The sequence below is a fragment of the Myodes glareolus genome, chromosome 23 (assembly GCF_982192425.1).
Source record: "Myodes glareolus chromosome 23, mMyoGla1.1, whole genome shotgun sequence".
NCBI lineage: Eukaryota > Metazoa > Chordata > Mammalia > Rodentia > Cricetidae > Myodes > Myodes glareolus.
This window is the reverse complement of record NC_142048.1, coordinates 56,220,958-56,247,760: the sequence shown is the minus strand read 5'-3', so window position 1 is coordinate 56,247,760 and position 26,803 is coordinate 56,220,958. Positions and strand designations below refer to the sequence as shown.

At 49.0% G+C, this 26,803-nt stretch overlaps 1 long non-coding RNA gene across 1 annotated transcript; it reads left to right on the top strand.

Moving 5' to 3' along the window:
* Nucleotides 1-11,787: 11,787 nt before the first annotated feature.
* Nucleotides 11,788-14,951, top strand: LOC148118367 (uncharacterized). The gene is made up of 2 exons (XR_015736165.1): nt 11,788-12,211; nt 14,036-14,951. It is a non-coding gene; the product is annotated as an uncharacterized LOC148118367 (long non-coding RNA).
* The last annotated feature ends 11,852 nt before the right edge of the window (nt 14,952-26,803 follow it).

Here is a 26,803-nt window from a genome sequence, read left to right as displayed (position 1 = left end):
CAATTATACACATATGCCATGTTCAAGTGTGTGCACATTGTATGCTCCATATATGTGTGTGTATACAAAACAAATGTGCATTTGATATAAATGCATATTATATGCAAATACATATGTGCGCAATTTGTATTATACACACATGCATATATTTATATATATACATGTACATGCTATGAGTGCATATTTATCTATTTTATGTTGTAGATATAGTGTATGGATGTTTTTCATATATGTATATTTGTGTGCTCAAGTACATACATACATGAATGCCCATTATAACTATACCTATCTGTGTGGATATGTCTGTGTCTATATATTATATATGTATAGATGTATGTCTATACTTGATTTAATATGGGTATTTTATATTATATTTTACTATATGTATTTTATGTTATATGTGTATTATAACAATTTTTTAAAAATCTTTTTCCCATTTAAATCCTAGAGGAAAGACAGGTATTTAACTCACCATCCAGCTAGTAAATCTCCTAGAAGACTAATCACAAATTCAGAACAAAGATATTTTTATGGGGAGTGACTCTTGCAGACCAACTGAAGTTTCGTGACCGACAGTGGGCACACACAGGACACGCCGGGCCCTGCTTGAGCTGTGGACACTGGCCATAAGTACCCTGGTCCTTCGTCTTCACATTGCTAGAAGCTCCCAGCTCATCTGTACTCAGGCTTTCCTGTGGAAAAGCCCTCCACTAGCCTTCCTGGGCAGGTTTTAGATGGAAACAATGTGGAACCATGGAAACGGCGGTCAGCCCGAGTTCCCACTCTTGTATCTGGGTCTCTGAGGCATGTGGGGCAGAAGCAGCAAGCCTATGCCCAGTGTGGTGGGTTCTCTTGGGTCTGAGCAACTGTTGGCAACTGCTTTCCTGAAGTGAACTGAGTCCCCGAAAGACACACCTGCATCCAGGCCCGAGATACCTGTGAGTACCTCTGCTGATGTTCCTGGCCAAGGCGAAACCACCCCAGATGGCGTGACCCTGACCTTAGGAAGAAAAACCGCATGGTAAAGGGGAATCTGGGTGGAGAAGCACACCGGCAAGGGTCCTGTATTTGCAGGGCTGTCTGCACCCCGTGCAAGCCGAGCAGGAGGAACAGAAGCTTAGCGCTGCCCTCGTCCTTCACAACAGCCTCTGCTTGTCAGACCGACGGGGACAGCAGCTGTGAAACCTCAAATCATCGCTGGCCTCATGGCGCAGAGGTGGGTGCGGCTAGTGAGACCTGGCTGGAACTGTTTTGAAGGAAAATAACTTCCTATTGGCTTACAAAAGTACCTATTAATGAAAATAGCCCCAGCGACCTGGGGTGCCTTGTACAAATGTTCGCTTACACCTGCCAGGTGTCCCTCTGGAATCCAGCCTGCTTCCATGGGTGTGGATATATGGGAAAGCAAACTTGCGTGATACGGGTGACTTTAGACCTTCTGCAGCGACGTCAGAACGCTTAGGGCCCAGAGACTGGAAGACAGCAAAGCAGTACAGAGAAGGAAGCATATCCTTTTATTTTTGAAGCACAAACCCCCAGGACCCAGGCAGCAGCTTCTTCATAGTCCCATCTGCGCGACCATAACTTCAGGACGACACTGTCAGCTTTCTCCTGCTCTGGAACCCAGACACTCAGAATTTAACATCACTCTGGAACAAGGGCTTCATGAAGTTCAACGTCCTGGTTCAGACAGAGCCACGTTTCCCTGTTTAAAAAAAAAAAAAAGACATTTTTTTTCAATTACCGAACTTGTTAGAAAATCATCTTCATGCCACAAGATGCAAAGTCCAAAATATTTCTGTTCCTGATTGCCAGCCTCCCTTCTCAGAGCTGGGGGAGAGAAGACAGAATAGGCAAGTCATTCTATTGAATCAATACAGTGTATTATCACAGCAAGATCATAATTCAGGGCACAATACCTGTGTTCTCAGAGCACAGCAAGGAAGTCCGCTTGGAGACAGTCCACAGTATAGAGAGGCACCGCAGGTGATGGATGGCAATAGAACCGCCAGGCTTGTCTTCAGGTAGCAGAGTCATGGCTGAAGTCAGCACAGAAAACTGAGGTAAGCCTAAGTCTCCCTTGTAGCTCAAGGACAAACTTCCCAGGTGGGTGTGGAGAGCAGCCCTCACCTCTGTCATCAGCACCGGAGCTTCCGGAGCTTAGTGACCACTGAGGTACCGAAGAAAGCCAGGCTTCCTTTGGGACAAGAGCAAGCTGGCTAACAGTGGCACAGTGGGCGTCACTTAGGAGGTCACTGGCAGGATCTCTCTCTCTCTCTCTTTCTTCTTCTTCTTCTTCTTCTTCTTCTTCTTCTTCTTCTTCTTCTTCTTCTTCTTCTTCTTCTTCTTCTTCCCTCTCTGTCTCCTTCTTCTCCCCTTCTCCCTCCCCTACTCCCCTGCTTCCCCTCTCCATCTCTTTCCCTTTCTACTTCCTTCTCCCTCGCCCTTTTTGTCTCCTCTTCCTCCTCCTTTCCTTCCCCTCCCTCTCTCCCTCTCTCTGGGCTCCCCTCTCTGCACACCTCCCTGAGGCTGGTGCTGGCCAGTAAGCCTCCTCTGCCCTCACCTGTGGTCTCAGACTTTAATAGTCTCTTTCCCAGAAATAGTTTTATGACTAAGAGCCCTTGGCCACATAGGAAGGCAGTGCTTCATACTGTGTGCACAGAACAGACACAGAATTCATATGTCCTTTTAATGTAATCTTCGGGTGTATTTTGCCCTCCAGATAACCCATCTTCAGATCTTAACCTACATGGTCACTCTGCAAGAGTCAAGTGCCCACTAAGGCCAGTGAGATGGCTCTGCCTAAAAGTCGCTGCTGCCAAGCTTTATGACATAAAGTTTTATTACTGGGACCCACATGGTGAATGTTGTTGTTGTTGTTGTTGTTGTTTTTGAGATAAGGTCTCTCTCTCTCTGTAGTCCTGGCTGTCCCGGAATGGGCTGTGTAGAACAGGCTGGCCCTGAACTCACAGAGATTTGCCTGCCTCAGCCTCCCAAGTACCGGGATTCAGGCATGTGCCAGCAAGTGCTGCATAATGATTTTTTTAAAAGCAGACACAAAACCCAGAGCAATGTGCTGTTTGCCTGCTAGTCAAGACTTCACATACACCCACATTATGTTTGCCTATGTGCCAGCAGGTCTCCCTTGTACTGCTAGTGAGAGCCTTCAGCCTGCTGCCATACCAGGACCTGCCACAGACAAAGGGGCCACAGTAAGCTGCCCTACTCATTAGTGTCTTCAAATAGGGGCCACTGTGATGTCTCTGGGGGGAACCAGTTATCCTAGTGCCTAGAAGGAATGGTGATGCTGTGGTGCTGGGGAAAACCAAGGCTTCTAGCTGCTGTCCAGGCCCTGTGAGATCCAGGTACCCAGCGTCCTCCAAGGCTGGGCTACCTAATGAAGAGCGGAACACAGCACATACCACCTTGACGGGGGAGGCAGAGGGATTTAGGGTCTGCACAGGTCCCCAGATTCCCAGTTCAGTAGAAGAGCAGAAGATAGACCGTGGGCAGAAATAGGACAGGGCTCTATATCGTCACTCATGTGAGTGGAACCTGGTATTCACCCACGACGCAGTGGACAGGAAGCAGGAAGTCAACAGGTGGAGCAGGGGAGACATGGATAAATTTTAATCACAAGTTACTGGGTGATGGACTCCATGTCTGGGTGGTGACTCACTTTTACACTCACCTAGACAACCTCCTGTGTGTCCTCGTGATCATGCCTGTGAGCCTGCAGGACCTAACACCTGGGCCCAGTTGGCCCCCTGCTGCTCCCTGCCCTCATTCTCACAGTGTTCACACCAGAAGCTCCCCAGGCTTTGGCCCGTGATTAGGCACTCTGATAGCCTCACAGCCCTCAGGGGATTGTGGGAACCCGAAGTGGGACTGGACACTGCTATAGTCAAGGAAGGCTTCTGAGGCACAGGCTATGGCAGAATCTAATCTCGGGGACACAGAGTTGTCTGAATGCTCCTCAGGGAGCTGTTAATTTTAATTAAAGCTGCTAAACGCAGGGCCAGAGAAACCAAGGTTAAGGCAGAACGTGGCCATAGCTCATCTGCCTCCTGCATGCCACTGGTGTGGGGCCAGCTGTGGGTCAAGGGCCTTCTGGGAGGGTTTCCAGCCCAGGTCATCTTCCCCCAGCAGGAAGAGGCACCATTGAAAACAAGGTCTTCACTCTTGTTCTCAGCCCCTCGCCTATGTGTATCTGCCCTCCCTCCATCTCTCCTCAGGCTCCACTGTGCTCCCAAGTTACCAGCTAAAGTGCTCCCAAAGCATGTCCCACAGAAGAAACTGGGACTTAGAGATCAACCAGGGCTGTGTGTTCCCACCACCTCTTCCTTCTCCTCCTCTACTCTCTCCCTCTCGCCTACCCTTCCTCCCTCTCTCCTTCCTTTCCTCCTCATCTTCCATCCCCTCCTCGATCTTCCTCATTTCGCTCCTCCCTTCCTCCTTCTTCTCCTCTGACCAGAATTGTCAAGCTTCTGGCCCTGGGAAGCATTTGCTTAACTGAAATAAATACTTGTGTTGGTTAAATGTAAGTGAGACCCATTTGGAGAGACTGAGGCTGTGCCCTGGGTCAGGAAAAAATCAGGAATCCTGTAATGCCCCCAAAAATCAGGTTGAAACTAGCACGCTGGGGTGTCTTAGGGCTGCCATCCAAGACAGTCAAGAGAAGGCTTCCAGGGCCACCACGGTTGCAGGCACAGGGGAGCACACTGCTTACCAGAGGTTAATCTCTGCTCTCAGAGCTGTGTTCACGTTCATCCGTAAGAGGCATGTTACTGGAAACCTGGTATCTGGAACGGAAGATCCCCAACCCATCTCTGGTGGTTTCGGGGGCTTTAATTTAATTAACTTTAAAAGGCCCAGAGCATATTGGTAAAAGGCACTCCCTGGTTGCAGCCACAGGACTATTAAGAACCTGCCCAATTATGGGGGAGGGGCGACCCCTCGCACCTGGTAATTAAAATTGCTAATCACCAGCAATTATCCAGCTGAGCCTGGGCAGGGGAGAGACCATTTGACCCTTTACCCACCGAGGGAACAATGTTTGCCGTCCATTGCCAGGCGCTCGGCAAAGCTGTCCCCAGCCCCTGCCTATTAAGTGCCTCTAATAGGAAATCAACAAAGGAGCCTCGACATCTGCAGGACGACCCGGGCCCCAGGTCTGAGAGCACAGGTGCCGGCCATGGGGCTGCCAGAGAGCCCAGAGCAGGGAAATGTGTGTGTAATTAAAGGAGCTGCACTCTGCAGAGCTGGCAGCCCAGGCCCAGCCCGCCAGGGCCGCTGGTAATTAGGTCCCACCATTGGGGAGAGCCAAACAGGGAGGTGCCCTTTGTCATCAAGCCTGGGATGGGGGCTTTTTTTTTTTTTTTTTATCTTTTTCTTTTTAATGAATCTTCTCCCTGCTCCGGCATAAATGAGAGATGTCTTTTTAAAAAGAAGTCTGCGGAGAGGGCCTTAAGTGTGCAGCCTTTTGTGTGCAGGGAGGTAGGGTGAGTTCCTGGGAGGGGAGGGAGGTGGCAGGGAGGTTCACAGAAGGGACAACCACAACCTGTTCCCGGGACAAGTTGTATGACAGTCCAGGTTCCCACAGGGCTGCTTTGTGGGAACTCCCAGGTCTAGCACACTTCTAACCCCAGCACACAGAGCAATAGAGGCTAAAGGTCAGCTTCAGCTACCTGGGAATTTGAAGGCCAACCTGTACCATGAGACCCAGTTTCAACGAACAAACGAATGAATGAATGAATGAATGAATGAATGAATGCGTAAATGACTCCCTTGACCCATTCCTCAAATTCATAGACTTTCCTGACTTTTAAGGATGGGATGGTCTAAGTTTAGAAGCACACCCTGGGTTATTAATTTCTTTGCATCCAAAAACAATGCCAAGGAATTGATTGAAGTAGAAAGAAGGACACCTATGCACGTGGCCTGCAGAACAGCCAAGGCAGCTGAGTCAAGGGGCAGATGGAGCCAGGAAAACCCCACTCTGACCTAGTGGGACCACCATGCCTGGTCCTGGGTGTTTTATGGAAAGCAAAAAAGCCTGAGTTTTCGCTGTTGTTTTTAAGCATGTGTACTAGGGCCAGAGATGTAGCTCAGTGGATAAAAATACCTGCTGGTGTACGTGCACAAAGCCCTGGGTTTCACACCCAGGGTTCCATCCCCAACACCGAATAAACCTGGCATAGTGGTCCACGCCTGCCATCCTAGTAGTCAAGAGGTAGAGGCAGGAGAATTCGAAGTTCAAGGTCATCCTCAGCTACATAGTGAGTTGGAGGCCAGCCTGGGATATAAGAGAACCTGTCTCAAAAATAAATTGCTAGAAACTGGGCATGCAAAAGAGCCTGTCTCCTAGGAGCTGGGCATGGTGGCACACGGCTGTAGCCTCAGTACTCGGAAGGCAGAGGCAGGAGCATCAGATTGAGAAAGGCAAACACAGTATGGTTCTTCTCAAGCATGGTTTCAAGATTTTACAAGAATACATAAAATCATGTGTGCATATATAACACAGACTAGTCTAAGGGGATGTGGAGACTTACATGGAGGAGAAGCAAGAAAAGGCTTGTAGGTTATTGGTGGGAATGTGTTCAGCATATAATACATGCTGGTAGGGCAATTTAGAAATAAAATAGGGGCTGGAGAGATGACTGAGCCGTTAAGAGGTCTTGCTGCTCTTCCAGAGGACCAAGAGGAAGGAAGAGGAGAAGGAGAAGCAGGTTGGCAAAACAGTAAAAGTTCCAAGCTTCATTCCCAGCCTGTGAGTCTTGGCAGAACAGGATCTCTGGGCATAGGCTGTGCCCTCATGCTCATCTGGGCTGCCTTGGTGAAGGTTCCGCTGGTAGAAGTTCAGAGTCTCCTTTGTATCTTGCTAGGGTGTGCTGTGTTTGCCCCTCAGACTGACTCCACCTACTCAGGCAGCTGGTCACACGCCAGATGGTTCATTTTCAGAGGTGCTTTGACCCAGCTTAGGTCAGATACAAATGGAGAGAAAATATGAGACCCCTGTTAACGCTTGTTAGCCTAGCTGTCCCTCCAAACGATCAAGGATACCCAAACTAGAAATGTAAAGTATGAAATTACCAAAGAGCCAAGCTGGCCTGCAAGGTCATGCAGCTGATGGGCTATGGAATAGTCATGACAAATTCACACAGGGTTTTGGGTGAAAAAACAAACCTAAGCTGCAGGGACTGAGATAAGGCCTAGATGGCATGGAAAATTGTTCCCTCAATTGGAGAGTCACGTGTTAGCGTTCTTAAATTGTTCCCTGCACTCAATCAGCTTGCTTGCCTTTCAGGTCAATGTCTGGCTTTACAAAGTCATGAAGTAAGCGGCCTCATTTTGACTACTCTCAGTCTACAATGTTTTCACTATCAAATGAGAATGTTCATATTATAAAGTATAGATCAGTGTTCCTTAGGAAAAAATGAAATTGGTAATCTCTATATATTCCTCCCCCCCAGGTTTGGGATGTAGCTGATTGGCATAGCACTTGTGTAGTCTGCCCAAGACCCCAGCTTCCACCCCAGTACCACATAGAGAAAGAAAAATACCTCCGCTACATAGTCAGGTATGACTATGTCCAGGGTGGGGGAAGGAGGTCAGAGGTGAGTTACCAGCTAAACTGGCCACATTTTCACAGATGCGCTTCAGACACAGATAGTTTCTCCTGAAATGATAGCATCAATCTTCCCCATAAAGAGCAATTGCAACAGAAATTGCTGTCAATGATGAAGCTGGAACTTTCAAGGTCACATACAAAATGTGAATCTATTACCCAAAACCTGGCAAACTAATTCCTATAGACTTTCCCAACAAGGCCAGGGTGATGTCAATGGATGACTTAGTGTTGCACAGCAGCACACACCAATATTTGGAAACCCTGCACAGCCCAGCATGCTGGCAAAGGTGCTTCTCCATATCTAAGATGGCAAGAATAACATGGTAAGACATTATCTCAGATACAGTGTTAGATTCTGTCCTAGTTGGGGTTTTACTGCTGTGAAGAGACACCATGACCATAGCAACTCTTAAAAAGGAAAACATTTAATTGGAGTTGGCCTACAGTTCAGAGATTCAGTCCATTTTCTCCATGGTGGGGAAGCATGGAGGCATGCAAGCAGACATGGTGCTGGAGAAGGAGCTGAGGGTTCTACATCCTGATCTGCAGGCCGCAGGCTATGAATTGAGGCACATTGACCAGGTTCCAGAGTCTGAGGCCTTAAAGCCCTCCCCCTAGTGACATGCTTCCTCCAACAAGGCCACACCTCCAAATAGTGCCTATCCCTGTGGGCCTATGGGGGCTGCTTTTAGTCACACCACCACAGACACTGCAGTGTCTATCCTCTCAGAAGTTAGCACTAGGACACTTGGGCGTGGCACCGAGAAAATGCTTCTCTAAATGAAGCAAAGGTCATGAGTCTGCTCACATTCTTCAACCAGAGAGGGCAGAGAATCTGTCTGACTTCTCCAAAGTCATGTAACTCGGAAACAAAGGAAACTTAACAGGGCTAACAGAGCTTAAAGCTTAAAAGAGATGCCATGTAGCCACCCAAAAAGCAAGAACAAACCATGAGCTTCGTGGTAAAATATAAAATAATAGAAATGGGTTAACTTAAGATGTAAGAGTTAGTTAATAAGAAGCCTGAGCTAATAGGCCAAAGATTGCATAATTAGTATTAAGCCTCAGAGTGGTTATTTCATAAACAACTTCAGGAACAGGCAGGCAGAGAAAACCTGGTCCAGGGGGAGCAATGGAACGGAGAGTATTTGTAGCTTCAGTTTATGCTTCTCATGTTGAGAGGTTGGTATTTTTCACCAAGAAATCCACAAAGTACAAGCCGGTGAGACAGCACGGCTCAAAGGGCTTGCCTTGTGAGAATGGAGAGCTAACCTCAGCACCCAGAACCCGTGTGAAAATCCAGGTGTGATGTCACCTGTTTGTAATCCCAGTGCCAAGGAGAGAGAGACAGGGGGATGGATGCCTGGGACTTTCTGGCCAGCCACCCAACCTACTCACTGAATTCTAGACCAATGAGATACCCTGACTCAAAAAACAAGAAGGAAAGCTCTTGAAGACCAACTCCTCCATATATGTGTGCATATCTACATGCACATGCACACATACATACATGCGTGTATGCATGTGCACACACACACACACACACGCACTCACACATGCTCACACAGGGTCAAAGCAGGCAGTAAGGTCACTTCTTTAGGAAAATGAGGTTGGATAGGTAGCCTGCTTTGTTCCGGGCCAGTAGCCCAGCCCTCAGTTTTGGCTGTGCATCCCCAGCAGAGACTTGGCAAGCAGCGCCAAGTCTTCAGGTCATGGTTGCACACACCAAAATCCCACAATCCCACTGCCCCAGGCCCTTCTCACAGCCGGGTTCTATAAGAGTTTGGGAGGTCCATGGCACAGCTCTACACAGACAGGGAAAGGCTGGTCAAGCCAGGCATTCAGATTGTGCCAGGAGTTGTCACATTGGATGACACCTGGCCACATTCACCAGATCCCAGACAGGACCCAGACAACAGCATCCTTTCCTTCCCCACAGAAACCACGGTAAGCAACAGGGAAACCTTGAGTCCCTGGTGACTGCATTTCTTCTGGGTTACATGGTGAGTTCCAAGGCCACAGAAACAGGCCCCTTCTGGGGAGGCTGAGGCATGGTGCCCTCCTCTGGCGGTGTAGCCCTGCCAGCTGTCACCAAGGGCTACAGAGAAGCCACTCTCCACCCTAAGCTGGGGGAGCTGGAGGTAATTACCTGTGATTGATAGCGCTAAATATGAAACTGCATGTACCTCATCCGGGAAGCATGGAATCAGAGGTACATTGTTAGTGGGGGAGATGAATGGAACTCAAGATAACCTTGGCAAATTAGACACACGTTAGCATGGAGCTTTGTCAGTAAGCAGGCTATAAATTACAGACATATTGTAAGTCCATAAACTCTTTTAATGAGTTGAATGGCAGTGGTAATCCAGAGCGGAACATACCGCTTAACCTTCCACAGAAGTTAGCCCTGGGGCCTCTAGCAGGCAGCCAGCAGATGCCTTGTGGAAGAGTCATTAATGCTTCCTCGGAGAGCTTGTGCCGCAAGACAAAATAGGCAACTTCTTGGTGCTTTCTGCGTTTTTTGGGAACAAAAGAGCCCATGTTCAATGCCATCATTTCATAGTTAATTTCCGAGGGTCCCTCCCCGGGACACAATCGTCATTACCCTTCTCTTTTCTCTGCATTGATCCTGTTGACCCTGCATGAAAGCCCTGAGTTTCTCTGGGGCATGCATTTCTGGATGGTTACTGGACACAGTGTATGGGGGGGGTGCAAGGCTGTGGCAAAAGGCTCTGCACCCTAAACCAGGGAAGCAGCTGTGGTTCCAGGCGCAGGCACGCCCTGTGCTCTATCACACTGCAGTGATGATGTGAATCCACAAGCAAACCGAAGATGTGAGGCACAATTTAGAGGCTTCCGGGTCCTCTCTGGTCAATGAAGGACACAGGTGACACTGCACATCCTAGCTGACTCGTGTGGAGGGATAACCAACCACTCTGGGTTGGTCAAAAGCAAACTTTAAGTTCAAATGGGAACATTAAAGGTATACACTGTTCTATAATATGCTATTATGTGAATTGGGTCGATGCAGTAAGGAACATTCTTTGGTTCTTATTCAAATGGAGGCAGAGCAAGCCAGAGCCAATGAATATATAATTATCACATAACACAGGTACAGCCATTGGTACCAGTGTTAGAAAGCTAGAAATTTGCAAATGAATTGCTCTTGTATATGTGTGTTTTCTCTTCAAAAGGGTCTGCTAAGTCTGGGTGTTAGATAGAAGCGTGGTAGATGTATGTGTTTGACTGTGGCTGGGCCCATCTCCGCCCACCAAAGACCTACAGCTCACAACTCCTGCCTGACGGGGCAGATCCGAAAGAGAGTTTTCTCTGGCTGTAGAAGTGGGTGTTTAGAGACATCACCGTTGAAATAAACCACAGTGTTTCCTACACTGATGGGAAAATGAGTAACCTCGACCCAGTCTTACACAGTCTGCTCACACCTGGAGAATGATCTTCAGGACTCGGAAGGAAAATGCCCTAAAGCCACCCACTTCATTAACTCACATGCAGTGACCATTAGGGAATCTGAGCAACTTACTTTTGAAATCTCATCTAAGAGTGAAGAACGAGAGAGAGAGGGCTCATCCCTAATGGGACCTTCTCTCACTGGCTTAGGTTTAGAGAACACAGAGGAGGAGGAAAGAATGTAAAAGCTGGAGGATGGAGAGGACGGGGAGGATGGGGAGGACAGAGAGGATGGGGAGGACGAGGAGGATGGAGAAGATGGGGAGGATGGGGAGGATGGGAAGGATGAGGAGGACAGAGGATGGGGAGGATGGAAAGGATGGGGAGGATGGAGAGGACGGAGAGGATGGGGAGGATGGGGAGGATGGGGAGAATGGGAAGGATGAGGAGGACGGAGAGGATGGGGAGGATGGAAAGGATGGGGAGGATGGAGAGGACAGGGAGGATGGGGAGGATGGGGAGAATGGGAAGGATGAGGAGGACGGAGAGGATGGGGAGGATGGAAAGGATGGGGAGGATGGAGAGGACGGGGAGGATGGGGAGGATGGGGAGAATGGGAAGGATGAGGAGGACGGAGAGGATGGGGAGGATGGAAAGGATGGGGAGGATGGAGAGGATGGGGAGGATGGGGAGGATGGGAAGGATGAGGAGGATGGAGAGGACGGGGAGGATGGGGAGGATGGTGTAGAAGGCCGCAGCCACATTCTCCATTATCAAGATGGCGCTGACATCCGGCTTCACCGCCAGATGAACGCACATGTGCTCGGTAATTTCCCACTGAGTCCCCGCCTACTCCCGAGGCATCACCTGGGACTGGGAACAATGGACCTATCCAAGAGTGACACGTCCAAAGCAGGGTCTGTTTCCTATATAAGGGATGGGTTCCATCTTATCTGGGTCTCCGCCATGTTGGCTGATGCCCTCTCTCCCAAGGGGCATTAAAGCTTTACTGCAGAAGAATCCTGTGTCCCGCGTGGTTCTTGCAGGCGAGAGGAAGCATGGGACATCTGGTGCTGATACCCGGGAAGAAGAAGAAAAAGAAGAACTTTGCACCACCGGAGACCCCTTGGACACAAGGAGGATTCAGAACTGTAGGCATGCGTGCTCAGAGAGGTACGTTCTAAAGTCCAGAGAGCATATCAGAAACTGAGCAGCAGTGGGAGGTTGTGCGCGCACCCAGATAAGTTAAAAAGGACCCCCCGGTAAAGAATGGGGGAGACAGAAAAGAAAATAAGTTAAAAAGGACCCTCCGGTAAAGAATGGGGGAGACAGAAAAGAAAATAAGTTAAAAAGGACCTCCCGGTGATTTTGGGAGAGTGGAGATGGGGGAGAAGGCTGATTTACAAGGTCAAAAGCTTTATGTTATGTTATATGTGTTGTCTTTTGTGTACTGGATAGGAGAAAGATATTTAAACTTAGAAACTGCTAAGGATATGATGTTTTGGAAAAGAGGTTCTGTTTTCGTCTCCACAGAAAAGGAGAGCCTAAGGGTGTACTTGGGATTTATGTGGTTTGAATCACCGAGACCTCCTGAAATGTTGTAGTGTATACCCCTAAGAATGCAACGGCCCAATAACAGCAGGAAGCAGCCAAGAGACTAACGACGCCCAAATTCCCTAAAAGTTTAAATGAGGTCCTTTCAAGCCTGCTTCTCTGAGTTCAGCTTTGCTCCATGCACCGGTTTGGGCGCGGAGTGGGTGCAGCTGGGGCTGGAGGGCGGCTGGAGCAGAGCTTTGCTCTATGGCTATGGTGGGGAGCACGTTGCGCTGGCTCAATTGGGGCGGCTCGGTTGGTGCCTGGCCTGGAGGATGTCACAGCGGTGCCACAGGCAGCCGGGCCAAAAGGCTTGCAATGTACCTAAAACTGTGAGGGTCTCTGAGGGTAAAATGGCTCTGATTCCATTTGGCTATGCTAAACGATGCTGACTTCAGGCAGGGCTGGTCGTATTTATCATAATAAAAGCGCAATTAAGGTTTAAATGCAGTAAACAGACAGTACCGTATTACATCTACATAGTATGACTTAAGTTTTTAAGAACTGCTTAGCATTTTAAGAACTCAAGTCCTCCTAAAAGATTACTGTGTATACGCTTGGCTTGTCTGGTGTTTCAGGATCCGCAGGGAGGTGGATGCGAAGGGCCCTTAGATTTTTAAAATGATTGGGTTATTGGCTGGGTCTATGAAAGTTTGTTTACAGCTGCTTTTGCTGTGGCACAGGTGTTGAGAGTTGGCTAGTAGGAAAGCGGCCCTGTTCGCCGCCTCTCCCAGCGGCCCCTTGAGCCACAGCGGCTCTGGCGCGGACCTTGAGATGTTGCTGCCTGTGCCGCCACGGTCTGAGTGTCGGCTCCCGCCACACTCCCCCACCAACACAGCCTCAGAGAACTAGGCTAGCCCCGCGGGGAAGGCAGGGGCGCCTGGGGGTGGAGCCACCACTTCCTGGCCTGGGACACGGGGATCCGCACAGCGAGCAGGCCCAGGGCCGCGCACAGCCCTTGGATGGCGGGCTCTGGAACCCAAGGCCACCGTACCAGCAAGAAATACGGGAGCCAATAAATCTTAAATCTAATATCTACAAACAGGGCCTGGGTTTTTCCTAGGCGCCACTGGGGCAACACGGCCCATACCGTAAAAAACAGAGATCCCCATATGGGTTCCCCAATGGCCACGTTATCTTAGGACTCCAGGCTGGAAACAGGAAAACGGTTTTCTCATATTTTTGAAACAATAATCTCATCTGTGCCAGATTTAAAATGGTTTAATTCTAAGGCCTACTATAATGACACAGCCAAACAAGATTGCTCTTTAGAACAGAGACCTATAGGTCTCTAAGTTCAAGACCAGCCTACTTCCAGTACTGACTGTGCTAAATTTTTACACTGAGTTTTTTAATACTCTTAAATGTTATTTTGGGAGAAGAGTTTATGTTTTTTTTTTCTAGAAATGCTACTATTCATGCTGTGGATTCATCTGTCCAGAGACCTGAGGACAAAGCCTCTGCTATGGAGCTGTCTGGCCTGATTGCTGCGGAGCTGGCGGGTTCCTGAGGGATGGTCCAGCTCCTGCCCTTGGTCTGTCAGTTATTGCTATGCTGTTGTTGCTGTACATTGCAATGTTATTGTTGCTGTACTATTGCTTGCTATCAGTTTCCCTTATCCTGTCAGTTATTTCTGCTAAACACTATGGGTATCTTCAAGATAGGTTACAAAATGCCATGGTTATTTAAATTAAAAATTGGATAAATATCTATTTAAACAAAAAGGGGGGAAATAATAAAGGAACTGCCCCCAATGCCAAGAATGGCCATCGCCATGGCTCTGTTCACCATAAATTTTTTAAATCTGGATGATAATGGCCAAAATGCTACAACACGACATTGTTCGGATCCGCAGCGGCCCAAAGATTTGGTTAAGTGGAAAGATGTGCTTTCTAATGAATGGAAAGGCCCGGATCCCATCTTATTGAGATCCAGGGGAGCTGTTTGTGTCTTCCCACAGGATCAAGAAAGCCCATTCTGGCTGCCAGAGCGATTGACCCGAACAGTGAAAAATGATCCACAACACACGGATTCGCCTGAGGACCTGGCTGCTGTTCCTCCTGCCATTTTGCAGATGGATGACAGAGCACCGATGGAGGACACTCTCAGCTTTCCCGAAGCTGTTACCAGTCAGCCATAGGATGGCGGTGTTTCCTTGACTTTCTACAACCAATATGACTCTGGGTCCCCTCCCCCTACCGTCCTAGAGATGATTTATAAGCTTGGCCGTAGGACTCCAGTCCTGGGCCATGTCTCTCATTCCCCTACTTCAAAGAATGGGTGGGGATGGAAATGTTTTGGAACAGTCCTATGCTATGGATTAGTGTTTCTCCTCTGGATGGTCTGCTGACTCAAATCCCAAAATCGTAGGGACAAAGTGGTTATTGCACAAGCGCTGGCTGCCCTGGAACAGGGGGCCTCTACTGATATGTGGCTATCTATGTTAAAGCAGTAAGGTTTAAGCCAACCAGCTCCTGCACCCCTAGGACTGTGGTCCATTGCACAGGGTGGAATGCTTGGCTTAGCTAGCCCTGAAGGTTGTTGAGCTGAAGAGCATCGCACAGAGAATGGCCCTCTCTGAGAGATAAGTCGCTTTGCTTAAGGGTTTTCTGCCGTATATTCCCTTTCCCAGAAAATTGGCAGAGGGCAGGCCGGATAGGCTCCAGGTGTCATGAGCCTAGGGACAGTTTCCGTGTAAGCCCATTTTAATGTTTTCATTTTGGGAAGTGCGACCTCTATCTTTACCTTCCTAGGGAGTTGCCTTTCTGCAAAGAAGTAAAATTAGGGGGAGATGTAGAAGGCCGCAGCCACATTCTCCATTATCAAGATGGCGCTGACATCCGGCTTCACCGCCAGATGAACGCACATGTGCTCGGTAATTTCCCACTGAGTCCCCGCCTACTCCCGAGGCATCACCTGGGACTGGGAACAATGGACCTATCCAAGAGTGACACGTCCAAAGCAGGGTCTGTTTCCTATATAAGGGATGGGTTCCATCTTATCTGGGTCTCCGCCATGTTGGCTGATGCCCTCTCTCCCAAGGGGCATTAAAGCTTTACTGCAGAAGAATCCTGTGTCCCGCGTGGTTCTTGCAGGCGAGAGGAAGCATGGGACAGGATGGGGAGAATGGGGAGGATGAGGAGGACAGGGAGGATGGGGAGGATGGGAAGGATGATGAGGACAGAGAGGACGGGGAGGATGGGGAGGATGGGGAGGATGGGAAGGTGTGTCGTGCACCGCAACCCTCTTGACCTGCAATAATTATCACACTCACAAACACAAAACAGCTCTAGTTACCTGCAGAAGATTAATCTGGCCCCACACCTTACCGAAGAACTGTTAGCAGTGAATAGCTGCTGGAGGAGGGAGAACCACTCTATTCTGAACATGTAGTAGGATGGCCATGCTCCAGAAGATGATCATACACCCATGAACATGTGGGCAGTGCTACTTGGACAAGTCAGACAGATCAAACCAAAGCAGATTTCACCCCCTAGAATACTCAGAAGCAAAGGGAGTAAAGTTAGGAGATTGTGGCTGGAGAACAAGCACATGGCTCGATGGATAAATTTCACTGTACAAGCATGAAGATGAAAGTTTGATCCCCCCAAATCTATGTAAAAATCCAGGACACACAGGTAACCCCAATGCTAGAAGGGGCCGGAATAGGCAGATCTCTGGAGCTCAGTGGCCTACCAGCTTCTGGTTCCAAACTAGACCCTGAGGAGGACACTCAGTGGTTAACTTCTGCCCATGTGCACACATGTGTGCACATACATAAACACATACAGCCCCTCTACACACACATGCAAGGAGGTCATGACCAAAATGTATAACCCCTTTGCTAGGCGGCCACTGTCCTCAGACTTCATCCTGTGAATTTCAGCGGTGACTCCAGAAGACCAGGTGACCACCCTTTGTTTTCTGGAGGCACTCAGAGTATTTAGTATGTGCCCTCTGCCAGCCAGCAACTGGCCCCTGCTCATGCTCCAGACAGAGAGGAATGGGCATCACTTCTGCACTCTGGAAGCTTGGGGGCTGCATGATGTTGGCATTTTGTGTATGACCTGGGAAACTGGCCGGGCAGCAGTCATGACTAGCCGGTCCTGAGGTCCTCACCAGCATGGATCTTGGCTGAGAGTGTGATTCATAGGCCACGGCCCAGAGTTGAGTCCAGGGAACCATGGGTCTTGTACTTTCCTCTGAGCCGGCACACCAGCATCTTGGCAAGGGGTGGGTGCATCAGGGGTCTCCAAGTCCTGCCAGCACAGTGCACTGCAGATGCTCCTCCGTGATGGACAAGAGGAGAATGGTTTTCTGAACGTGGCTTCCCTGGTCTGCTGGCCGGACCACAGGATCCGACATCCCCTCCCTGGCAGGCAGGCTATCTGTCTAACACCACTGAGTTCAGGACCACAGAGTCATTGCTCACTTCTCAGGCACTGGAAAGATGTGCTGGAGGTGGGATTGGACCCTCCTAAGGGCCATCCTGGGCTATCCTGGTCCTGACCACCCTGCTATGGTTACATTTCCTCTGCCTCCTTCCACCTGGCGCCCCTGGGGCCACATCCAAGCCAAAGCAGCCAGGACAGGGAGCCCCTATGGCACTCCAACCCGGTCTTGTCTCCTTATCTCTTGGTTGTTCCGCACATATGACACCACCTACTCAATGTGTCCTACTCCTAAGAGAAAGCCCTCATGTATAGACCAAGCTGGCCTTGGTCCTTTCTCAGAACGACCCTCGAGGCAACACGCTGCTCACATCTGCCAAAGGTGAGTGTGCTTTGTCTGTCACCAGAAGAACTCTGACACACGGTTTCAGCAACTCCTAGATTTCCAGCCAAGTAATGAGTCCCTGTAAATTAAGACCAGTTCGTTCTTTCTTTCCTCAAAATCTTACAAAACAGTTGATCATTTAGGAAAACCACAGCCTAGCCAAGAAAAGTCATTCATATCTGACATATGGACGTCCCTACCACTGTATCTATGTAGAGACATTACACGTCCACATATGTGGCCTCCTGAGGGATCCTTCCACTCCACTATGTGTGCAGGAACACAGTCTGTGAATCGCTCCTTTAACACATATAACATGAAGTGCCAGTGACGGTCAGCAAGCGTGGCCTTTACTTACTTAAATTATAATCTTCTGGGTGCCTGTGGCTATATTGGATGCTTGCATGCTGAAACATGTTTTGGAATTCATTTTTATTACGGTTTATTTGGGTTACCTTCCCATGTTAATTTTAAAGCATTTTCAGGTGTGTTGACGAGTTAACCAGTTGTGACCTTCAGCCCAGGTAAAGGGAATTGTGACATTTGTGAATGACAGTGGTGCCGTCTATGTGGGACACAGCCCATGTGTCAGTCACCTTTCTGTTGCTGTGATGGACACCATGACCAAGGCAACCTATAGGAGGGAGGGTTTATCTAGACTTAAGGTCCCAGAGGGATGAGAGGCCAGCACCATCGAGGCAGGGAAGTGTGACAGAAGCAGGGTGTGGTTGGCTGGAACAGCTGAGACCTAACATCTGGAGCCAGAAGTAGGAAAGTGGGAAACACGCACCAGCACACACATGAGCACTCACACACACACACACATGAGCACTCTCTCTCTCTCTCTCTCTCACACACACACACAAACACACACACACACACACAGAGAGAGAGAGAGAGAGAGAGAGAGATAGAGAGAGAGAGAGAGAAAAGGCAAATCTTTTGAACCTCAAAGCCTGCCCCCAATGAAACACTTCCTTCAGCAAGGCCGCACCTTTTAAACCTCACCCAACAACACCATGAACTGAGGACCAAACATTCCAGAACATCTCATTCAAACCATCACATCTGGAAACTGCAGCTTCGGAGGGCAAGCAAAGTGCTCCATATCTCTCTAGGAAACCCAGGGTTCTGGTAACAAATGCATAAACAGCCCTCAGCTGAGGCAATGGGGCACCCACGACTCCCTCAGGCACCAGCTCCACAGAGCCGGCAAGTTCCTGTGCTCTGACGTCATCATCTAAACACAGCAAATACCCAGGAGTTTGACTTTTAGCACAAGTACCGTGAGGATAGGGCACTCTTGGGGATGTGGAAGGAGAATTGACCTAGGGTCTTTATCCACAGAGTCACGGAGCGTGCCTGAGATGCCCCGCACCACAGCATGAGGACCACGGGCTTTCCGAGAGGGCACCAAGCCTGATGCATCATCAACATACTTGTTTCCCCCAAAGAATTAGAGCTATTTCAGAAATTCATATTGGGTAGCCCTCTAAAGTATACTGCTGCTTCTCCCGACTTGCCTCTCCCTCAGGGGCAGGAGGATCCTGCCTGGCCATCAGAGCCCATTGTGCAAAGATGTAGATTCAGTTTTCAGAAGACTAAAACCTTCAAATGCTTTCAGGTGACTCATGTCTGTGGGTGAGAAGACAGAAAGGATGGAAGGAGCGGACTCCCCAAGAATACAAATAGGCTCCTTTGTGATCTCCAGCAGTCGTGAATGCGCACCCTGAGGCCTTCCCAGATGGGGCTTCAGGACTGGCTAAAGCACTCCGCATTCCTTTAGTCAGCTGAAGAAGCAACAGGCTTAGCAGAAACCAGTTTCTCGCGGGAGTAAGAGCATACAAACCCTCAGTCATGTAAGACCAGGACTGCTGTAAGGTTCCTCTCTGCAGGTATCCAGGGTGGAATCATGGGGAAAGGGGCCCCAAGTCCTCGGGGTGGGTGGGTATTAACGAATCAATCCCACACCAGTTATGTTTTAAGGGGTTATTTATTTGGCGGGGGGTAAAACTTACATACACCATAAACCGTCAGGAAGGGAGCCTAGTCGCTGGAGCAGGAGCCGGGAGCAGCAGCCGAGACCAACACAACATACTCCCACAACAGGTGGGTATGGGGGGGGGGGGGTAACTACTTGCAGTAGTTACCAAAACTGAGACAAGACGCCACCTAGAGGTCTGAGGTCTGTGCCTAGAGGGTGAGAAGAATGGCCGTGGGGACAGTGAAGCTCCATTTGTAGATGTCAGGGTATATGGAGAGCAGCCCTGGCTCGCTGTACAGCCAGAACAGCATCTTTCAAGTGGTGGTGACCAGGGTCCCACCTTCTGCGGCTCTCTCCCAGGTTCCTGAGGCCAAGGTCTCCCAAAGACTATAGGAGAAAGGCATTCAACTCCTCCCTTGTGTTTGACCCTGGATAAAAACCCACTCCGAATTCAACATCAACACCCACCTCCTGCCCTGCTGACATTCCCTGGGCTACTTGGTAGAACCATGAAGCAGCAAGTTCCACTACCTTCCCTTAACCTTCCTTACCTCATCTCCTTTGAGGGCCTTGTTTCTGCACACCTTCATCATCTGAGGGTATTACTGCCTCATCAGACAAGAGAGGGGCCATGCAAAGATGCTATAAAGGTATAGACTGGTGGTTCTCACCCTGTGGGCTGGGACCCCTTCAGGGTCACCCAAGATCATCAGAAAACACAGACATTTACATTAAAATTTATGACAGTAGCAAAATGACAGTTTTGAAGTAGCAATGGAGATAATATTATGGTTGGGGTCAGCACAACATGAGGATCTGTGTTAGAGGGTCGCAGCATTTGGAAGGTGGTGAAACACTGCCCTAGGGGTACTGGGTATTCCTGGAATGGCATATCATCATCATGATAAATTCTCATGGCAGAGAAAAACTCCTGGAAAGAGCCCAGAACAAACTGTGATGGCATTTAATTCTTTTTAAAGCAAAATAAGATTTGAAAACTTTGAATTTTTTTTTTAAATTATTTACACCAGTTTGGGTTTCAGCAAGTTTATCTCCTTATGTCATTTCTCTCCCTAAGGACAGGCCTGCACAGCACAGAACCACGCTGGCCATCTGCAGAGGACACACACCTTCCCTATGAACAAAGACAAGCAACACATGCACTTTGAACACTTGCCCTGCCCCGGCCAGCGCTGCGTTCACCCTGGTTCTAACGTGAAGAACGGTGACACTTTGAAGACCAAAATTAATTTTTAAAATTGCATGCAATTAGTCTAAATAAAAGTGAACGAGGGCATGCAAAGCTTTCGGGGCCTCTCCACTGTTAGATGAGGACAGCACACAAGTCCCACGGCCTTGGGTTTCCTGTAGCCTTAGCATCCCAGGTTCTGCCCAAGTAGGCTCAGGAGCAAGAAGAAGGCCTGCATCCCAGGCTCTATGCAAGCGCTGACACTCGGCCTTGGTCTGTATCCTGCTAAGCTCTGGGCACCGAGGAGATCTTGAAATGAAATTAACCCGATGTTCCTCATCCCACTGGGATAGGAGCAGCCCTACCACTCCTGTCTTAATGGCTTCCTCACTACAGAGCTTCAATTGAATAGCCATCTCCAAGACAGAGAATTAAATCTGCGAGTGTAAATCGATGGAAAGGAAATCAAAACCCCAAGGCTGGCTTGTTTTTACAAATCACCCTGGGCAAGACAAGTTTGCATGGAGCCGTTGCCCACTTGGAGACTTCCAGCTCCATGTGGCTGGGTCAGGCGCACTAATGGATGAAGCAGCCTTTGAGAGCAGAGGGCAAAGGTAAGGTTTATTACAATGGAATTGCAGTCTGGCCTGCTCCCCTCCCAGAGTGCCCAGATATCCGAATGAAGAAACAGCCTCATTGAATGTCCAGTTTCAAATGAAGGTGCTAGGGATGTGACTATCCCCAGAATCCCTTGCCTCATATCTTTGTCTGTGTGAGGTTTAACTACACAGAGCCCTCAGCCCCACTGAGACAGTGAGACCACCCAAAGGAAACCGTAGAGGCGTGGCACCGGATGCAACAACGTTAGGAGCTGGCTTCTGTGTGTGCACCAGGGTGCAGCAAACCTGTGGGACCCTAGCGGCTTGTGTTACACTCTCTCTTTCCCCATTCCTTTATATCTGTCCATCCTACAAATACACAGACACACACACACACACACACACACGCACGCGCGCAAACGCATTGCCATGGAAACCTATTTCCTAAATTAATTCATCCTTTAACATCAAGGCTGACCCATTATTGATTGCTACCTTTTTCCAAAGCATATAATTTCCCCGTTTTGTGTATTTGTGTGTCTGTGTGTATAAATGTTCAAACGTGTGCAGGCACAAGTGTGCAGGTACATGTGTGTATAGAGATCCAAAGTCGCTCTCAATTGCCTTCTTCAGTTTTTCTCCACTTTTTAAAAAATTGAGTAAGGTGTCTCACTGAACCCAGAGGGCACTGATTCCAGATGGTCTACCACGGAATTCCCAACTGCTATTTATCAAGTGTCCCACCTGGGCAGGCTTTACCTGGGTTCTGGGGTTCCAAACTGCAGCCCTCTCACTGGCAAGACAGTGTTCTATCCACTGAGCACATGGCTTTCAAGTGGTCCCACACAAACAACTATTTCAAGCAAAGGAAAAAGTCTAATTAATGGTGAAACTTCAGCCACCTGAGCCAATGAAAAAGGCCAGATCTCAAAGAGCTGTGTACTGTGTCGACATCTATGGTTGGTTCTGTGAACTGCAGAGTCCCAGCTGGGTTTGCAGTCAGGTCAGCCGGAGCCAGGGCAGACAATTCTAAACACATTGCTGGTACCTCCCAGGCAGCCCTCTAGTTCCGAGGCTGCAGGCTCATGTTCTTCTGCACTGTTGTAGGAATAGGTCCTCTGGATGCTCAAGGAGGAGTGGGTCGTATTGGGCATGGTTTCAGAAAGAAGGGAGCACAGAACCACCCTGTCATCCTGCGAAGTTAGCCTCCGCTCACCATGAGACTCTCCCAATCTCCTCTTGGGACCATTTGAGTCACTGAGAACAACATTTGACCTTAGAGAGGAAAAGAGCAGATTCTACCTCTTCCCTGAAGCCCTGGAGTTGGATGATGTCACCCGAGGAGAGGGAAAGAGCTGCGAGGGGAGATGAAAGGAACTGAGATGCCAGGCAAGAAAGAAAGGGTATGAAATATGCACATGTGTGTATGTATGCCTGTGACATGTGCATGTGTGTGTTTGCACATGCTCACACAAGCATGTGTGTGCACATATGTGTATGGGTTATGGATTTATTTGCACATGCATACCCAAGCATGTATGAATGCACATATGTGTATGTGTATATGTATGGAGAAGTCTGTGTGCATGCACATGTGTATACGTATTGAGTATCTATGCCTGTGTATGTATGAATGAACATGTGTGTTTGTATCTCTGTGTATGTGACAAATGACTGGCTCTCTGTGTTTTGAAATATAAGATGTTCGGAACACTGTTCTTCCTCTGGGGTTGGGATCTTTGTGTCTTGAGAACGCCGACAAGCTTGTCATCTCTTCCATGACAACTTCAGGTAGAAGGACACATCCCATGTAAGGTGAGGGTCTCTCTAAGTGTGACATAAAACTTTAGTCCCAGTTGGCATGCCTTAGTCCAAGCTCCTGTCTGCCGGTGAGGCTCGGCCTGCGGGCGCACACGGCTCAGCCTCCTCTTAGCCCCACACACTTCCAGCACCTTTGTTCTAAGTTTTAAAGAGCCTTGACTAATTCACTTTAGCGGAAAGCTAATCCTACACTGTAAGGCTAAGTATAAAACAAGTGACGTTCTCAAGGGGTGACAAAAATGAGCAGGGAGGCATCATTAAGTCTCATTAGCTGCGTGTTGTCACGTTAACTATGGGGTGTAACACCAATTTTCTCTTCTTTGTCATTTGCCAACACTATCCCCCTTCCCAGAGCAGTCTGGCAATGAGAGGCCCTCGGCAGCTGCTCACCCTACTCTGCCCCGAGGGGGCCCCTAAGCTTTGCTTCCATGGCCATGAGCCCCAGTCAGGGTAGCCACTCGGAGCCAGCCACTGCCAGATCTGCTTGTCCAGGAAACAGTTACACGTTGTATGGGGAAAGAAAACCTAGAAAACCTACTGTAAGGTGTGGATTTAAATTTAAAATGTTCTTCACAGGCTGGAGAGGTGGCTTAGCAGCTAACTGCTTGCTGCACTCACAGAGGAGCCAGGTTTGGTTTTCAGCATCTATGTTGGGTAGCTCATAACTACCTAGATCTATGGACCCCCTTGTCTGGCCTTCTTGGGCTTCTGATGTACACAAACTCATCCAGGCTCATACATATACACATAAATAAAAACTAAACCTTAAAACGTCACACATTGAGTATATGTGTATTCTTGTGTGTGTAAGGGCACATACGTGTATGCATGTGCATGTGCATGTGCATGTGGAGATCAGATGCAGCATCCGGTGTAGGGCTTTAGGCAACTTTCACCTTTGTTGCTGTTATTATTGTCTTTAGACAGGGTCTTTAACTAGGACTTAGAGTTCACCAGTTACAATGGACTGGCTGACCAGCAAGCTTCAGTGATCTGCCTGTCCCTAATCTCACAAACCTTACATATGTAAGGTTTGTGATTACAAGCACATATCACCATGCCCAGCTTTCTAAACTTGGGCTCTGGTGGACCAAATTGTGCATGGCCCCTCTGCGTGCACTTTATCAACTGAGCTGTCTCCCCAGCATCCAGTCTTGCCCTCAGTCACTACTAGCCCCAAATAACTGGAGGCCTGACACTGGGAGCAGATGCTGCACCCCACAGAGGACATCTGAGGAGCTTAAGTCCTGCACCCCTCCGTTGCAGGGCTGTGGGAGAGGTGTCACAACTCTCTCAGCTGGAGCTCTGTGAGCAAGCACTTCGCTGTCAGTCTCTTGAACTCTGTCCTTCCCGTTAATGATGCTCTTGAAAGAAGAAAGCTGGGGACTGGGGAGACGGCTCGGTCAGCTAAGTGCTCACAGCGAAAGTGTGAAGCTGTGGGTTCAGATCTCCACAGTTAAAGGCTCCATGGCACTCGTCTGTAATCTCAGCAGTCACAGGCTCTATGCTCTCCTCTATAATCATCTCAGCCCAGGGAAGACAGGGATGAGAGACTGCTGGAGCTCTGGTCTGTCTGGCCAAGGCAGGGAGGCTCTGGTTCTGGGAGAGGCCCTGATGCATAAATGGAAGGTAGAGGATAACTGAGAACACACGGTGCCAGTCTCTGGCCCCCATATATGCAGGTGTGCACATGTGTGCACATACATGCACACGCATACTTGCACACACATGCACAAGCATGCACACATGCACATACATACATTCATACATACATACAAGAAAACTGAGTTTAAGTTCTGCTAACAGAAGCTTCCTCTATAGTAGTATTTTACAAATAACCAGTTGTCTGAGAAAACGTGTGTGTAGATATGTGTGTGCCCGTGCGTGTGTACTGTGTGCCCGTGCGTGTGTATTGTAAGCCAGAGCACAACCTCGGCTGCTCATGTCATTCCTCAGGTCCCATCCACTGTTTGTTTGTTTGTGTGTTGTTTTTTTGAGTCAGTGCCCCTCACTGAAGAGGTCAGGATAGCTGGTCAGTAAACACCAGTGACCCACCTGTCTCTGCCTCCTTCCTAGTGCTGGAATTACAAGTATGAGCCTGCACGGGTTTTCGTTTGTTGTTTTCAAGATGGGTTCTGGGGAATGGAACTCAACCTCTCATTCAAAGCAAGCACTTTAGCAAATGAGCTGTGCCCCCAGCCCCTGAGTGACTGTACCTCTGCCCCTGAGTGACCGTGCCCCTGCCCCTGAGTGACTGTGCCCCTGCCTCTGAGTGACCCTGCCCCTGTACCCCCGCCCCTGCGTGACTGTGCCCCTGCCCCTGAGTGACCATGCCCCCAGCTCCTGAGTGACTGTACCCCCGCCCCTGTGTGACCATGCCCCCGCCCCTGAGTGACCGTGCCCCTGCCCCTGAGTGATTGTCTCTGACAGCTCTTCTTCTCTCTCCTACATCCCTCCCAGCTTCCCAGTTATCACTGGGTTCTCTCAGTGATGTCTTCGCTTCCGGCAGAACCGCTCTTGCACAACTGCTCCATTGTTCATTGCACACCTGTGAGTCATGCTCCGTGTTGTGGTCAAGGACAGGCTGTGGATGTGACAGAGGTGGCAGGAGGTTCTGTCGCCTTAGGATCCATAGTTTGCATAAGGACTCTCTAATGGCCACACCACAATGCAGTTGTCTGTCTCACTTCACCCAGGAGAAGTGTGTGGGCAGTGACTTCATTTGATTTTGTGGAAGTTTCTTCTTACGGTACTGTTGGATTCCTTTGAATCCAAAAGGCTGGCACACTGGAGAGCATGGGCTTGACCACCATGAGGGAACCTGCCAGGTTGCAGGGCCCTGTGTTTGGAGCAGCTCCCGTACTAGTGGCCCTGACTGCCGGCTCCAGCACATGTTGGGGGTGTTGAACTGGAGAAACTGACCAGTAGTCTGATGTCCAGGAATGTCAGTGCGGAGCCCCGAGCCTGCCAGGAAGCACACTCCATGAGAGGGAGAGAGAGGAAAACCAGTGAGGGAATGAAGGCAGAAAGATGTGGAAGGCTTTCCTTACCCAACAAACTTTTCGCTGTTGCTTCCCCAGAAAAGGCAAGTTTCCCTTGGTGTTTCTGCCACTAACCCCTCAGTCCAAGAATCCGTGGAACAGAGAGCAATCATGGTGGACTGAGGTCAAACCCTCACTACAGAGGCTGGTCCGCAGGGATTCCCCTGTGACCCTCACTAGAGGGAACAGGCTATTGGTGGCAGACCCATGGTGGCCCTGTGAGATGGAAGTGGTCCTTTCTGCTTGCTGCAGTATCTGTCACAGCTCCGCAGCTCTAGGGTTCTTCTGTGCGGCTCCAGAATGCTCCCTCAGATACCACACATCATCCAGGGAGCTCTATTTAAAGCTTCCTAAAGACAAAAGTGAGGAAGACAATTATATAGATTGCAGGGGCCAGAGGAAGGAGCTCCAGAGAAAGAGAAACTCAGAGCCAGTAACAATGTAACACAAACAGTTCGGCAAATAGCAGAGCAATTTCCAGCTAATAGGACGGAACACCTGAATCCATTCACATGCCTGATTAGACACCAACAACGCACACCCATAGAGGAAGATTATAACTTGTACTATGTCTTCCCAGAGGCAGCGTCTTAACCACTGTTTGTATGCTTCTCCAATTACATTCCTTTAATTCTTTCATTTAGAAAACAGTTTACATTATAATAGCCGGCATCACTTCTGTTTTTAAAACAATTGGTTGTATGTATATTGCCAAATTATGGGTCTGTGGGATATTTTCATAAGTGAAAACAACACAAAAGG